Raw genomic sequence first — 17,387 nt, 5'->3', positions numbered from 1 at the left:
TCCTCCCTGTGGTTTCACTGCAGTGTCTCATCTTCCCTCTCCTGTAACCCCAAGGCTATGGCTTGGTTATGAAAACACAGTTGTCATCTACCACAGGGTCTTTTTCTGTCACCCACAACATTCCCTGGCTCAAGAGGGTGTCATTTGCTCTCCATTCAACTTTACATGCAAGCTGGATCATATCCAAAGGCTGCCACCAGTTCATTTGCTAAGGGGTCTTCTTTTGCTGACAGATCCAAGAACAGATTTGAGTTGAAGAAAAGCGACTCTAACCTGCTACTAGGAAGGGGGATGAGGATGTGGTATTTGAATAGAGCTCCTCCTTTTTAAAAAAGTAAGCCTCAGGCTTAACTTGGTTGATGTAATTTCCTCAGTCAGTGTATGTTGGACCAAACTGGTTTAGAATTGTATCTTGAGCCCAGCTGTTAAGCAAAAATTATTTATCCTTCCACTGCTTGATACAGAACTGCATTTCAGAGTTTAAGAGCTTTCCTTACTTGGGGAAGAGTGGTATATTCCTCCTCCTGACACACACACTCCCACATAGCTCATCAGAGCAACTGTGTGGAACTGCTGCACCAAAATCCTGCTTTCTAAACCAAATGGCAGCCACCACCCTTCCTCTGCTTGGTGTTCAAGTCTGTGTCACTTAGATTTGGCAAGCTCCAGTGACATCTGTGTGTGCCAGATCCCACCACAACAGCCAGGACGTGTGAAGGGCCATGCACCAGAGCAGATGAAGCATCATGCTCCACAGATCAGCTCCAAAAATGGGGAAAATATCTCTGGTTTCACCCAGGGGATCTGCATGTAATCTCAATGCACTTATCTTGTTCATAAGCTGGCCTCTTCTCAGGGAAGCCAGGATGTTTTGGGACCTGCATGAGAAGGGGGAACTTCCTACCTGATCTTGCTGATGTCTTTCAGATGGGAACAACCTGCATTTGGAGAGCCCAGCAGGGCTTTTTGGTCAGCCAAATGGCTACTGCCTTACCTCTTGTGAGCACTCCAGAGCCAAATGGATGGAGGAAGAAGAAAATTAAGAAAAAGATTTTTTCTTTTTTCCAAAAATAAGTCTGGGAGAACTCTCCAGCTTCCAAGAATGATTAAGAACTGGTTTATAACAACTGTTCTCAAAGCCAAATCTTCCATTAGCCTCCCTCTCCCCAGAGGCTTTTCTGGGGGATTATTTTTGAGTCCCACCACAGTTACAAATGGGTAACCCATGTCCTTGCAAGCAGTGTTACCTGCCCCAGCAAGAGGGTGTGGGGGAAGCATAACCCAGAAGAGGAAGAGGGGGTGGTGGATTCTGCTGAGCTTGACTTAAGTCAGGCTGAGTCACCAGCAGGGATGACAAAAAGCAGATGGAAATGTCTCCTTCAGAAAGTTTTTGGAAACTACGAGGGTCCTCTGAGACAGCCTCAGGCCTAAGTCTGTGTCTTAATCCAACATCAAAGTCTGTTTCAGGCAGTGCACATCTTTGGGTGCAATGTGAAGTTCTCCTCAGTGCCATGTTTTTTCTCTAAGGGACACACAGGACCATGTTAGCATACTAATAAATGTTCTTTAGCATTGTGTTTCCAGAAGGTTTTAACACCCAGCATCAGGAATGGGAATGGCTTATCTTGCAAAGGAACAAGAGGGATGGATGCCTGCTGCTGTCCTTGGGGTGGGGGGGGGAGTCTGTTCCACTCCTTGCCTTCAGTCCTGCCTTGGTAACAGCAAAGGAAATAATTCTTCATGTTCTGAAACTGCAGACATTGACTTACTTTGCAGATTTTCCTTCATGCTTGGCAGCAAGCACCAAGGCCTGGTGTGAATAAGAGAAACTAGGTCTGGTGGCAGCAGCCTGAGCCTTTTAAATGGTGAGAGCTGCTTTTCCCAGAAAGTCACTGGTGACTTTCTAAATGACCTTGGCATGCAGCAGTGTGACAACCCAGCTGACTGGTTTGCTATAGCAATGTCATTTCCAGGTTTACTGCAAGGAAATCAGAGAAGTCCAACACCACATTCTTCCCTGAGAAGGGGATGGCCAAACAGGACTCCGGTTGATTTTCCTGTGCATGATGGACTGTCTCCGTTTAATACACCCCAGCTCTCTTATCAGTCCTGCAAGTGTGTCTGTAGCATTTGCAGTATATCCAGCAACACTGTAGCGCAGCAGGATTATCCTGTAGGGATGGTAAATTTCTCTGACCTCATTTCAGATCTCCTCAGGTATTATGGATTGGAAAGTTTGTCTTAGATTCATGCATTTCTAGGGGTGGAATTAAAAACGGTAAACAGGAAGAAAATAATGCAGGGAGGGAATAGTAGTCAGCCTATGAAGCCAACAATATAAAAATTATTATGAAATTAGAAGCTGAGATGGGAAAGAGAAAGTTTAGTAAGTCCCTAGCAGGCTGTGCCTTATAGAAAATACATTGGCTCTCAAAGGAAGAGGGAAGATTACTTCATCTTTGGATCATCATCTGTTCCCTAGTTAGAGCACACTTTCAGTCTAGATTAATGGACCACCCTAGAAACCCTAATGCAACATTTTGAAAGGTGGGTAGATTTGCAAACCTCTTTAAAAAGCATACTGAACAGTTTGTAAACTCTGTGTTCCTCAATATCTACTTTCAGTACCAGAATTTTCAGAGACTGCAGCAAATGACACCAGGCTTTCCCCATAGAAGACTCACTCCTTTTTTTCCTTTTATTAATGTTATTTTTAGAGTAGTTCTGAGACTATTGCTTATCAATATCTGCAGTCCTGGGCCAGCTTGCTCCCTCAAGGTGTGCTGACCCATGGCAGTGCTGCCTGCCTACCTGCTCTAAAGTCACATGTGCTTTCTGGGCACTCCTTCACCCTGACAAGGGAATGCAAAGCTCAGGCAGATAGGTTTTTCAGGTGGAAAACTGAGTTGTGGGGAACTGAAACATCTTGCTTTAGGATATTCAGCTAGTCAGGGATAGAAGTGGATGTCAAATCCCAGGCTTTTCAAGACCAGGTCAGTGTTTTCTGCTCCGAAATGGAACTTGCTTCTGGAGAGCCAGATGTACTCATTCCTCTGCTTGGGACCCTTCAGCAGCACAGCCCTTCCCATCTCACACCAATCCTGGGGCCACACAGGATGGAGAGGGACCTCAGACCTGCTTCTTTTTCCCAGTCTCTCCTCTGGTGAGACCCTGGCCCAAACCCCTTCTCATCTACCAAAAAAATAAAAATGCTGTTTTATGTTCCTGGATAGCAGGAAATGAGCATGCTGCCAAAATCACTGGTATGGTACAGCACCATCCCAGGAGGCAGCCAGCTCCTGTCGGGGGAAGTGCTCTGCAGACACAGAGGGATGTGCTGCCCAGGATTGCATGGTGGCTTTTGGCAAGGCTGCCAATGATGGGCTTTCCAAAATGATTTCCCAAAACTCCTCCTCTGAGGAGTGAACTGAGAAATAAACTCTCATTCTGTTCAAAGACATCCATTAAATTCCCATTTAAAAATGTCTTTGGATGTAATTCAGCATTAACTGTAAACATGGATTCTTGACTATGTGAATATTTTATTATTTCGATTAGTCATCTATATTTTTAGAAATAGAGGGCATAAATGATTGAAGCAATTTTGCTTCAGTTCTTCTATGCCAGAGATATTTTTCTCCAAAATATATTTTGTTAGAGCCTTGTGTTTCTGATGAAAGAAATTGAAGTTAAAAGGGAGACCTGTGCTCTAACACCTGCCTGAAATATGGGTCTACCTGGGCAGATGGCAGTGTGTAAAGTTTTATTTAGGCAGGTAGGAAATTCTCCTCTCCAGGTCTCTTCCCAGCACTGACTGTTTTTAATTCCTCCCTTATCACACAGTCATATCCCTAGGGCTTACCCCTTCCTAGATAAAAGCATACCTTTTAATTTTAAGCCGCACAACATTTGTGCTCCACTATATTTAAAGACCTACGGTGGCTTTTCTAATGACCCATGGTGCTCTGATGGCTAAATCCTGCAGAAACCCATATCCTTATGCAGGCCCAAGGGCTCCTGATGCTGCTTTAGCCCCAAGGATCCTAGTCAAATACAATTTATCATGTTATAAAATATTCTAATTTTATATTCTAATATAAAATCTATCTAATATTCTAATTCTGACAGAGAGTTATAAAAATTTGGTGACTTTTTGCCATCAGTGATCTGCTCAGTGGGATTTTTAAATTCCTTTACCCCCCCACCCCAGAGCCATTCCCCTGTAACTAGGGTTTGGTAATATATGGCTGTACATTTTCAGTACATCCTGCTAATTTCCAGCTGGTCCCTGGGTTATAGATGAAATTTTGGAGCTGCTGTAATTCGTACCATAGCTGTTCAAAAGCATGGTGCCACCCCAGGCAGGCTGGAACCCATTAGGCCAGGTTTTTTCACATATAATATTATTTCTCACAGCTGCTGGGGGAGCACACATATTCTGACTTCTAAATATAGAGCTGGGTATCTTCCACCTCACTCCCATTTTTCCACAGCTTGTTTTATATCTTCCAGACATGCATTCTTCTTTGAGCTTTACATGACTTTCTGAACCCAGCTGAAAGAGCCAGCAGGTCCTTGATGGAAATTCACCACTTCTTAAGCTCAGCACGTGCAACGTAAAGGAAGACTCAAACTATTGCCAGTTATTTCCCTGCAGTGTTCCTATTCTTTTTGTTTGCCACTGGTAGTCCAGTGAACGTGGCTGAAAGGGAAAATGTTTAACATAGGGACAAATGGAAATAAATCTTTGGAGGTGTTGCCCAACTTGGCAGATTCTCTCCTTTTTAAAACTCTTTACAGATTACACTGTTTTAAAGAGAACCTGATCAACAAACTGTGGAATCACAGACCTTAACCTCAGGGTGCAGCATGAGGGGATGAAAGACAGCCAGAAAAATGTGTTGGTCAAGATCTCCAACCATGCGTTTTTCCCTCCTGCAGCTCCAAGAACCAGATGCAGAAATGTGCCAAAAGGTGGAAACTTCTACACTGCTCATGTCCTTACAGCCCTTTTTCCTATGAAGCCACATCAAGTGACCTCTCAAGGCATATTGGTCCCTTTGTACTGCTAGGAGCCAGACAAGAAAGGGGAAAGTAATTTGGTCATTGATGTCAACACTGTGGAACAGATATTGTGGGACCAACCTCACAACCCTGGGTGCCTATTTCAACTCTCTCCTTGCTCTGCCATGCACTTATCTGTAGTCAGAAGGGATACAGGACAAGAAATCTACTCTAATTTTTCTTTTTTTTTTAAATATCCTGAGTACTTCCCCATGTATCTATGAACTAGATTTTAAAAATTCTCTTACATCTGACAGAAACTACACAAAAAATATTCCGGTGTTTAATGAGATGCCTGAATGGCTTTGCTGCATTGAAGTTTACTCCCCTAACTGGTGCACAAAGTCTAGTTTCAAGCCATTTAGGTTAGCTGGTCAAAGTCACAGGGTCAGTTCTTAAAGCCTCTATCACTCCAAATCTCTGTCAAGAAAGGTCAGTTGATAACAGTGTTTCTCCATGTCGTCCTTCTTTTCATCATTGTTTTGCTGGTGGCCCAAAACATGTGTGTCAGCTTTGAATTAAAAAGAAAACACCACCAAAAATATCTCACACACCAAAACAAACGAAACTGAGGGGCAGTCTCAGGGAAGAATTACACCAAGGGCTCATCTTTCTGAGTAAATTTTGCCACTTCTATTAAATATGCTTAATTTTGATGATAGACATTTTACTCCTATTCCTGTGAAGGAACACACATTTTATGTGTTTCAGAACAGCCCATGATTTATTTGGGCCAATGGAGTGATCCTGCTCCCCAGACATTTTGCTCCTTGAAACACTCTTCCTAAATTACTTGAGACCAAGTTAAAGGACCAAGCCTGTGACATGGCAAACTGCTGCTGTTGTGAGTCTGAAAACTCAAAGCTTTTTTCCTCCAAATCTGTTCATTGGAACATTTTTGTGTATGCTGGATGTGTCCCATGCCCAAAGCCCCCATGTACTGCATAGGATCCTGTTTCCTACCTGGCATGAGGCTCAGGAGGGAGCAGTAAGCCCTGCAATATTTGGCCCAAGGTTGTATTTTCCAGGTGTACGTGATAGTCCTTTATGTGCCTGTGGGACTGTCCTTATTCTTACCCTTTCTTTCAATGTCTCAGAAAGCTGCACAATGGAAGCAAGAAGAATCTAACAGAGCTGTAGCTGCTTTGTTGGCCCCACTAAAATCATTTAGAGGCCCCTGGTCAAAATTCACTGCCTTGTCCAGCATAAAAGGAGACAGTATCAGGGAAAACACCTGTTCCCAATTCCTACATCTGCTTCATGACCTTAGCAAAGGCATTTCACCTTTTACTGCCTCTGTGGCCACATCTGTGAAGATAAATTGTGAAGAAACACATGGCATATGAGCAGGGAGAGCTGTAGGAAACTGGAATATCCCATCGGGAAGCACTAGTGATATCAATCAGCAAATGAAGGCTGAACAAGAACTGACTGTCTCTGCAGGACTGCTACATTCTGCAATCCTGCTATGTTATTTTTCTTCTCTTTTCCCTGCATTTTCTCTCCCAGATGGTTCCACTTTTACAAGGGAAGTTTGCAGCTCTCCCCTCTCCTCCCCTTCCCCAGAGAGAAATTACAGGTCTCCTGCCCAGAGCTGCAATGGCAAGGATGCTCGTATTTCACTCTGTGCCTCTGTGACCTTTAAAAATATAACCTGCCAGTGATAGGAAAAAGGTAAAGAAGGAATGTGTCCAGCTTGAAGCACAGGTTTCCACAGCAGTACAGCCTTGTGGGGCACACCTGCATGGAGGGGCTACCAAGGCAAGAGATGAGAGCAGCTGTGCTGCGTGCCCAGCACTGGAGAGACACCCTGGCACAGACTCTGCAAGTGCAGAGTGAAGAAGCCTCACTGCATTCCCCACCCTGCAGCTCCCTGGCCACATCTGCTGTGACTGGCAGCCCAGTACAAAAGAGGATCAGCAAAGGGTGGGGTGGCATTAGGCAGAAATTCCTGAGCGGGAACAGGGAACATTCAATCATGCACTGAAGTGGAGCCAGCCTGGGGACTGAGATTTACAGTTAATAACACCACATACTATTAATCCCCAGGCTGCATGGGACAGAAATCCACTATGCTGCAGGATTTTCATCCAATGCCTTCTCCTCTGTTTTCAGCAGCAGAGGGTAAAAATAGGAAGGAGGTGTAAGAGATAATTAGCACTGTTAACTTCAGCTAAAATCAATTAGGATGAGCAACAGCTGCTTCATTCACTTGAAACAGTTTTTAGGAAAAAAACTCAAAGTCTGCCCAAGAAAGGAAAACAGAAGGAAAAGCAGATCACAATGCTTCTGATGTCCTCCAAGCCACACTCAGGGAATTGGGATAAACAGCCACGTGGCCCAGTGCACAATTCCAGTGGTATCATCTATTTCAGTAAAAGAAGTTATAATACTTTTGAGAATCCCAGCAGCCACTGGGATTTTTGGTAAGCGAAAGATCCTCAAACCTCAGAGAAGCTGTCCTACAATCACAGGCTCCTGGTTTTCTATTGTCACTGTTGGGTGCTGTAGGAATTAATTTGGGGAAGTATGTGCCTGGACAATGCTCAAGCTGCAAAGAGCAGGGCAGCTGGATTGGCAATTTTATCCCAATGCATCATAGGAGAGGGATGTTAAAAAAAAATTAGTTTCATTTTGATCTGGCTCAGTATGTACCCATTTACACAGAAATGCTGGAGAAGTTTATTTCAAGAAGAGCAACGTTTTCCACATAACACAAAGATCCAATTTCACACTACAGGAAAAATTTTGGAAGAAAACTTAAAACAACTTGAGCATTTTCACAAATTATTTTGAGGGTTTTGATTTGAAAGGAGACATTTTTAAGAAGAAAGACATTGCGTGAAAAATTTAAATCGCCTGTAATTGAATCCAGCAGTGGACTGATATAAAACCCTGAAAAGAGCTTGCCAAATACATGTATCCCATTATTTCTTTCCAGTTTATTGCTAGCACATTTAAGAAATGGAAAGCAAGCAATTACAACGCTTGTATTTGACAAACAACACTTTTAAAATGTAAATTAACAATGCCTGTTTCTGGGATTCTGCCTCCTTCTTATGCCATTTTATAATGGTATGGAAGGGCTGCTTGGGCAGTGCTGGCAATAAAATATTAAGATGCACCCAGCAAAAAATCGACTTGTCTCATATTTCAGCTTTGGCTTAGACACTACCAGGAGAAGCTAATTTTCCCACCAGGGCCAGCCTGGAGAGCAAAACTTGGTCACTGACAGCAGAAGAAAGCATTGCTTTGAAACCTGTTGAGCCACAGAACCCTTGCAGCCCCTTTGCTACCTTTTATTTTCTGGATATTAAGTGAAGGTGGTAGGTTTAAAATGAAGAAAAAAAAGCAACCCTTTATGCAAAGCCTCATCAAGCTGTGTCACCTCATGGTACCGACCCCATCAGTTCACAAGGACTGCAAAGATGACGAGATAGCCCAGAAGACAGAGCACCTGAGGGCCAGGCAGTACCCAGAAAACACCAGTGTGTCCCCCATCCTTATACCTGTTGACAGGCTCTCACATTGAGGGTAGGGCGGCACAAAAATGGGGACCACGCTGGTAGCCAGCCACTGGTGTGGGCACAAGGAGAGCAAGGCAAGCCCATCCCCAAAATGAACACAGCAAGATGTAAAGAGTTAAACATATGCTGAAAACAATGTGCAGATCAGCTCTGAGCTTATCAGGGGACAAGGGCTGCCAGGCAGCTGTGGCTCCAGGGTCTGTCCAGGCCACAGTGACACTGGCCGAAAAAACACTTGATTGAATTTTGCCTTGCTGACCTGATTACCTGGCTGCAGCCCAGCTTTTGACATCAGTCTTTCAAGCCAGAAGGGAAATGCTGACCCATGGCCAAAGAAAAAAACCAAACAGGGGGACAGATTGAGTTGGTCAGGCATTAATAACATTTTTTTAAAAAATACATTAAAAGTCCTAAAGTACAGGATTAGAGAGACTAGGGTCTTTCATATTTATTTGAAACTCTTATATATTTTCTTGTGATAAATAGGCAGCTGCTGGGTCAGGAGTACCTTGTGATTTCCAGTCTAATTTCAATGTTTTACTGCTGCCTTCAGCTGGTAAAGAGATAAAGGCATCAGCCAAGAACTGGGCTCCTTTTCTACAGAAGTGGGTATTGAATCAGAGCTCAGGTTTGTAATAAAACAAAACAAAACAAAAGGTCTTCAATCTGAGTGTCTCTTTGCAAAGAAAGAAAGCTGACAAAGCAAAAACAATGTATTTTTTTGTGCAAACCCCACTGCAAATGATACCTCTGCCTCCATACTGATTTCCCTCTCTGCAGGGGATCTTGATGTGGGCATGCCCTGAGCCCCAGTCCTTGCTTCAGGCACTGCTGTGAAACCATTAGTCCAGAACCAAGAATCCACCAAGTCCCCAAGACACATAATTTCTATACTCCAGAAAGCAGTACTTGAAGAAAACTTAGGGAAAACTTTTCCATTTCCTATAGCATTTACTCTGCACTCACTGGAATGAAACTTCTCAGGGCATTCATAGCTCTCTGCAGGTGACATTGCATATACCAATCAATTTTTACCCCCAGATAAGATCTTGATATAAGGTACAAGCCATCTTTTTTTTCTGCTTGCTGAGGGCCCTGGCACAGTTCCCACATCCTACTGTGACACATGCAATAAATAGTAAACCTTTGAATTTTTAAGGGGTAATTTAGCACTGGCTTGGGAGTTTCCTCAGATCCTATGAAAAGGACTCAAATCCTTCTGAATTGTCAGCTGTTGGATTATGAATGGATGTCAGCTGCAGTGTAGAATGCCCATCCCATGATGATGCCTTTGCCTCTACTGTAGGGCCCTCTGCAGAGTCTGTGCCCCACACCAGTGTTGGGGCTCCTTGTCTCCCCTTTTTCTAACATAACTCCTTGTCAGCAAACACCAGAGAATATCTGAAAAGTGAGTTCAGCTTGGCTAGTCCTTTTTTTCCTTTTTTACTATTTTCCCCCTGCCCAATTATTTTAATTCCTCTAATTCAAGGGTACTAGGGATGCTCAGGTGAACAAAGGTGTGCTGCTAGAGAACAGACTTCAGCAGTGAAGAATAAAATAATGCCCAGCTAATGTCCCAACAGGTCCTTTCCTCACAAAGTGGTCATTGCAATTAGAAACCTCATCCTCAGAATATCCAGAGTTAAAGAGAGTTGCAAGTGTCAAGTTTCCTCCTGCACATGCCCTGAAGGACAATCTTTACTTCTCTTTCTATACAATTCACTTAACATACATTACATTTTGCCTCCTGATTTTTGCAGACCTTGTGCAGATTCAAAATAAGAGTCTATTTAGAGAACAATGGATCTGTTGTGCTGGGTTTATAGATCAGTACTGATATGAGCAGTGAAGAGTACCAAATTCAGAAGTCAATTGTTCTTAGATGATGCACACACACAGAGCTATATTTTGCTCAAATAATTTATAAACTCCTAAGAGACATTTTTATCTGTGTGCATCTGCAGGTGTGTCTATATGTAGTTCTGTGCATATATTTGTCTACTTGGCACCTCCATTAGCCTCACCTTAGAAGCATGGTATGCAGCTCCAGCTTCCCCATTTTTTTTCTTTGTTTATCCTCCTACTCACATCTCCTTCCCTTTTGCTCCACCTGCCTATCCTCATTCCCCAGTTTCTCTCATTCCTGTCCTCCCTGCCTAGGCACCTCTCATACCCCTCTGAATACAACTCCCAGGGTGCTGTGTGTCCCAAAGCAGCTCTCTACACCTGTAGCACAGGCAGCAGCCACAGAAGAAAGGGAAAATAAAGATTTATTCTTCTGCCAGCTCACTGCAGCAGCTAACCCACTTCTCACTGCTAGGAACAAAACACAGGCTCTTCCACCTGGCTCAGAACCCTTAGGGAAAACTACACTTTGTTATTATTTTTTCTCCCTATCTACAAAGCATGTATTCACAGGAAGGCCAACAAAAGCAGACCAGGCAAGCAAGAAATTTCTAAGCCAAGCCAAAAATACAGTTGAGCCAAATAAACTCCCAAATATAACAACAACAACATAAGGAACAGTTTTTTGGGGTTTTTTTTCAATCATTATCGGTTTGAAGTGCCTTCCATAAAATTTTTATAAAAAACACAGATCAACCTGCGTGGGTGAAGTAAAGGGAAAGAACATGTCTATTATTGGCAGACAGTTTGACTTCAGCTATAGAAGAGCTTGAATCTTTTAACATCTCCCAAAAAAAGTCACTGAGAGTACAGAGAAGGGGGGAGGGCAGCGAAACAGCTCTGGATTAGCTTCCTCATGACTCACTTGCCACTGAATTTCCCCCCTCCCTATCCTGCACCAGTACTGTGGGGATACACGGTCTCCCCTTCTGCCATGGGTTCCCTGTGATCCTCTTGAGACACCCAAAAAACACAAGCCAGGAAGAAGCGGGATGTGTAGGAGGACACCACAGCTCCAGCCTTTGCTTCTAAAACTAAAACTTGGCAACTAAAGTTTTAAATGTAACAGGCCCTTGCTGGCAGAGAGCAGCCAGAGCCAGCTGTGTGCGAGGATGAAGTCCTGGCACTTGATGGGAACAGATAGGGCTAAAACTTCCCTGCAGCTCACTGGGAGGCCAGCATAGCTCAGCAGGCCAGGGGGAAAGGTCTGCCTCCTGGCTATAATTAGCAAGCATTCAGCATGCTAGGAACAGATCAGTGAACCAAAGCAGCTGGCGCCCTTGCGCTATAAGCAGTTCAAAGGTTTTATTTCAGAGGAGGTCTGGTCTCCCCAACAATGTCCCTGTCACAAGGACTTAGAATTGGTCTGGGCCACCCCAGATGGAGCCAGAGCAGTTTTGATGTGCACATGAAGGCAGCTTCTGGTTTGGCTTCCTTCCCAGGCACCTGGGTCAAATAAGCCAAAGTACCCTGCAGGTGCATCCAGCCTCTCATCCCAGCACACACAACTGTTCTGGGTGAGCAGGAGGCCAGCAGGCACAGACTCAGACTCTCAGACTTGCACCTCTGTGCTGGAGGAAAAGGAGGATTGAGTACAAAGACAGCCGGCCTGGCTCTGTACTGTTGCTAATATGCAGCTTGGGCAGGTAATGGTTCCTGCAGACTTGGATCTGCCCTCTCCCAGGAGCTGGTCCCTCAGTCCCATCATCTCCCAGATAGAGCAGATCTTGTTGGGATGGTTCTGCAGTTCCTTGCATGCCTGAGACCAGCTGGTATCACTGGTACAGAGGTGGAGATTGCTATAGACCATCACATCCTTTAAACAGAAATGGGAGAAGGAAAAAGGAAAAGCAAGCAAATTTCACACCATGCTACAAACTGAGGACTTGCTATTGACTTCTACCAGGGAAATGTCAGAGCTCTGGATAGCCTCACGCCCGAGGTGATAAATGGACACATTCATCACAGCTTGTGGCATAGCTTGACCTTCGGGGGAGGGTTCAAGGAATTTTCTTTCCTTTTTATTTTCCTTCTTGCTTGGGAAGCAAGCTATCTGCATGAGAGGGTTTTAATTAGCTCAAAAATGTCATTAAGAAATAAAGCAGGCCAAGTTTGTGAAGGGAGTAAGTCTCATGAAGTCAGCCATATTGTACTCTAGGGGTCAATGTTCTGTCTGCATATTTTGTAACTGTGTTATGAAATATTAACAGAAACATATTTTGACTGGAAATAGATTTCTCCAAAGAAGCATTTCCCCATTTTCACACGCACTTCACCCAGGACTAAGCCAGCAGCAGTTGTGGCTCCCCATCAGCTGCAGAGCAAATTCTTGTAGCAGTTTGCATAGCTGAGGCCCCAGATGGCCACTGCCATCCGTGGGCTATTAATAAGGACTGTTTTGGAACAAATGATCATTTCACAAGCAACCAGTCTATTTATTAGCCTTATTATCACTACTGCCAGCTGCAAGGTGTTTCGGCTCCATCATGCGTTGCAGATGTGGCCTGACTGAGAGACACGATGGTGCCAGCACAGGTGACGAGCTGGCCTCTGTGTGCAGCTTTGGGACCTGTCTGCCTGCTTGATTCTTTACAGTAATGACCTGCAGCAGCCATTCCTTGTTGCTAGAAGCAAAAGAGATGGTGCTGTTCAAATTATCTGGGTTAGTCCCCTCAGGTATTGCTCCTTCCTGGCACACAACTCTGCAAACAGAGCTTGATAACTCGGAGTGGCAGAGCTGCTCCCAGCTGAGTCAAGGCTCCAACTTACTTGTTGCTTTTTATAGATTGAGCTCTCCAAAATATTGTATTCTGCATGTTGAAGAACAGAACCACATGAAACTATTAAAAAAGAAGGAAAAGCAGGAATGTATGATGAGGCAGCATCAGCCCAACACAGTACCTCAAGGGGATCCCTGCTTGGAATTCATCTTGAAACTTTTATTCTTTCAAATTCCTATCACATGAATAGATTGGGTGGGGTTTTTTGCTATATGATTTTGGTTAAATGCTAATGCTGTCTTTAACTTTTGTAGGAGACACTTAATTCCCCATTTAGTGTCTTCTACAAAATGCTCTTTTGTCCCACCTGCCTCTCAATCCTCTTCACCAGCATTAGGAGGACAAAGGTAGGACAGAAAGATTTGCTAGGAGAAAGCCCAGTTTTCAGACAAGTGTTTCTACCATCGTGGTTCAGCACAGTGAGGGCTGTAATGTGGGACAGGTAAAATCCACCCTTCATTGCAGTGACAATAAGCCTTTTCCAAGCCAAGGTGGCCAAGAGCAGCTGCTCCCCATTCCAGTGGCCACCAGGAGAGCACACACCAGGGTGATGTTCCCAATACCCGGGCTGCTCCAGACACCCTACTTCAAAATTTTCTGGAGAAAGCAAAGCAACTCCCTTATATCTACCCCTTCATCCTAAAGGCTTCCTACCTATGGATTTTGCCTCCTTATGTGAAGCCTTTCACAGTCTGGGGGAGAAGCCAGAAAGCAGACTTATAATAGAAACTCAACTGCAGCCTTTGGCATAGTTTGGCAGCTCTAATCCTGTAATAAAATCAAAGCACACGTGAGTCTGAAAAACAGCGTGGTGAATTCTCTATTCCTGTCCTCAGTATTTTTAGCAACCAGGGTAATTTTTAGCCTGTGCTTTTCTGTTGGCTTTTTTCCCCCCTCCCTTTCGGTGTAAAGATGTTGTCAAAATACAGGCATTGCTCGCAGTGCAAGCTGCAGTCAGTTGATTCAGACAGACACGCCTGACATTTCAAAACACAAAATGCTCAGCAACCAAATTCCTGGCATGCTATGAAATGCAAAAATGTGAAACTGTTACCTATGGCAAACATTTCTCCATTTAATGTATCACAGGACAGTGGTGAGGAAATCAATGGAAGAAAAGAGAAAAAGTCAGAGTTTATGTTTTGCAGATAGCTTAAGGGAAAGGAATCCTAAATCTTGAGCAAATGTTTGGTTTTGCACTGTGGCAAAAATGTTTGTTTCCTTAACATGGGGTGATTACAATGCAATCTGCATTTTTGTTTAAAAATACTTCTCCTGCTGTCTGGGCTGCACTGTAAACAGGATGCACTGAAATGTCAGCCCATCCGTGGGCTCTGCTGTGGCAGACACACAGAGATCCAACACACTCTCACTCAAATTTAACCTGCTTCCCCAAAATAGATCTTCAACACCCTTACAGAGCCATCATTGTCTAATTACACATCCCCAGGCATGGAAGAACATGGGGATGGGTAACTTGGTGGTTGTAGTTACTGTGGCCTGAGGGAAAGGCTGGGGAATGAGGTGGGGGACACATCCATAGCCAAGCTGTGCAAGAGAGGGTCCTCAGCAAGGAGCCCAAACCTCACTGTCCATGCTACCTCCTCACATCATGCCATTGGAATAAATCCATCCTGGCTGGCTACTAGCAGTTGCCTACCCCTGCAAGATTAGCTGACATGGCATGGGGCTGGATTTGCTCCATTTGCTCCTTGAACTCCCCACCACAAATGTCAGGAAGAGATCAAGATGTTTGTTTTTCACATTGGTACAAATTTAAGAAATATTTAAAAAAAAAAAAAAAAAAAAAAAAAAAAAAAAAAAAGTAAGACAAGGATCCTGCAAACCCCTCACAGGTCATGTCTTTGCCAGCCTCTAGGCAAAGCCGAGTTAAAGCACTAATAATTTGCTAGAATCATGGACATTAAAATCTGCACAGAGAAATACTGCTACTGCTGGAACCAGCCTTTCTATTCTGCTCTCTCCTCCACTGAAAGTTGCTCAAATCTAATCTTCTTTAGAAGACAGATATGTGAGATCAATAGGAAGCATCAGCTAATAGACAATCAATATTGAACAGACTGCCTGTGACAAGGCCACTATCCCTTAGGGGGCACCAGCACTTGGCCTGCAAGAAATAACATTTTCCTTGCCATAACCATGATTTACATACAACACACATTTCTCAGTGAAAGCAGCTTCCCCACAACAGCTCCTGCAATGGTCTTCAGTAATAACAATGTTCTTTCCTTTGTGTCTCCCTGAGCCCTGATCTAAGACAACACTTCAACACAAGGCTACATCTAAGAATGCCACTGATCAAGAGACTGTAACCAAGAGGATTGCAAGTGGCCTCCCTGTGAAAGGGACTCTGGTTTCCAAAGCTCCATCATCAGGTTTCTTAGAAATAAATGTTTCTTGGAGCCTGGACTCTAAACACAGCCTTGCATATCTTGACTAATAAGACTTGGGTCTATGACTATGCTCAAGTGCTTCAGTACTCCAAGACCTTATTCAGTGCAGGAATTACACTCAGGTTGAAAAACCTCAAATATTTTCCTCCATCTCAAAGCTCTGACAAGAATAGCAGTAGGTAGTTCTGATGGGTGCAACCATGTTAAACTGACTCATTATCCCACAAGCTCAAGTCTGCAGAGATTCTTAAAACCACAATGACCAAACTTCTGGTCTCCAGCAGTGGTGTCCAACCAAGCTAAAGCTGGAAAAAAAGATTTGGAAAAATCTATTTCACTCAACTGCCATCTCTTCTCAAAACAAAATTCCCATAAGACCAGCTGAGTTTTTATTGAAAAGCTATTTGCAATTTCCTTGGCTGTGGAAAGATATTTGTCAGCATGTCGCAACTACAAGGGGTAAGGATGAAACTAATTGCTTAGAAAATTACTTCACAAAATTAAATAAAGGCATTTGTTTCAACTCAGTGAGCACAAACTGCCTCTTGAACGAACTATCTTCTGTTTTCTTCTTTCTGGTTAATGACTGACCAAATAGGCTTGTTTTTCAGTATGTAGTCAACAATTGTAATCATCATGGTCCCTTGAACCAAGTCTTTGCTCTCTGTATTTCAGCCCAGAAATCAATGACAAATGTAAGGCTATCACCTGATTTGCAGGTGGCTACAAATCTTTTGACAAGACATTTGTCACTGAGATATTCTTGGTCTCTCTCTATAGCTGCCTTGGACTCTAATGGTACAAGGGTCTGCTCAACAGATTATTGTGTGCTACTTGGTTCCACATGAAAAAGTGGTTTGTAACATGCAAATGCATCTGCTAAAATACAGCACACATGGAAGAAGGTGAAAATATCCACACAGAAACAGTTATAACATCAAAAAAGTTTTACAAGTGCAAGAGAGACACACTCCTTTTGGGAGCTGAGAGCCCTCCTGACTTGTCTTTGCTGGCAGGGAGTGGGAAGGGCTGATGACAGGCTCTGTTAACAACCCTGGGCTGGGGTCACAAATTTGACCATCCACATCTCTTCCAAATGGGGAGTGCTGCAATGCTAGACTGTTCCTGGAATTACCAAGAAACCCCTTTCCTCCCAGTGGCCAACATGGGTTTAGGGGTTTTTCCTAATAATTTTAAGGTGTGCACAGATGACATAGACACCTTGTCATCAATAGAAAAAGACTTACCTGATCCAGTAAGCACTGTGTGAAAGTTGAGGAAAGCCAGCTGGGATGGCTAGGATGTTTTGGGTGGGCTGGCAAGTCAGGAAGTGCACTTGGACCTCTGCTGACAGATTTTGGCTGAGCTGACAGGTGTTAGCAACATAAGATGAGGAGGTGGCAGCAGTCAGGAACAGTTGATCAAGCAGTGTTTACTGCTTAGAAACAAAACACAATAGGGTAGGTGGGCCTAAACACTTGAAAACCCAATCTTCTTCTCTTTAACTTTCGTTGAGAACAAAGACAAATTTTAATGTAAAAACAAACCCACAACCCAGTCATAATTTGTGTTGGTGTTACTAACACAGAAGTGAGGCCACATTTCTCCCACTCAATCCCTGCTTGGAGTACATCTATACATGACAGGTGTTTTACCATGCCAGACTTTTGGGTTGGGGTCATCCAAACCCAGAACAT

The 17,387-nt window shown here is 43.7% G+C and overlaps 1 long non-coding RNA gene across 1 annotated transcript in view; it reads right to left on the bottom strand.

Annotated features, from left to right (window-relative positions):
* LOC102073576 (uncharacterized) overlaps window positions 1-17,113 on the bottom strand; it is a 31,532-nt gene extending 14,419 nt beyond the window's left edge. Inside the window, exon 1 of the long non-coding RNA XR_012577151.1 lies at window positions 16,938-17,113. This is a non-coding gene — a long non-coding RNA (uncharacterized LOC102073576). The remainder of the gene's footprint in view (window positions 1-16,937) is intronic.
* Window positions 17,114-17,387: the final 274 nt, after the last annotated feature.

The sequence above is a fragment of the Zonotrichia albicollis genome, chromosome 1 (assembly GCF_047830755.1).
Source record: "Zonotrichia albicollis isolate bZonAlb1 chromosome 1, bZonAlb1.hap1, whole genome shotgun sequence".
Lineage (NCBI taxonomy): Eukaryota > Metazoa > Chordata > Aves > Passeriformes > Passerellidae > Zonotrichia > Zonotrichia albicollis.
The sequence above is the reverse complement of the archived record's forward strand: the minus strand, read 5'-3'. Positions and strand labels throughout refer to the sequence as shown.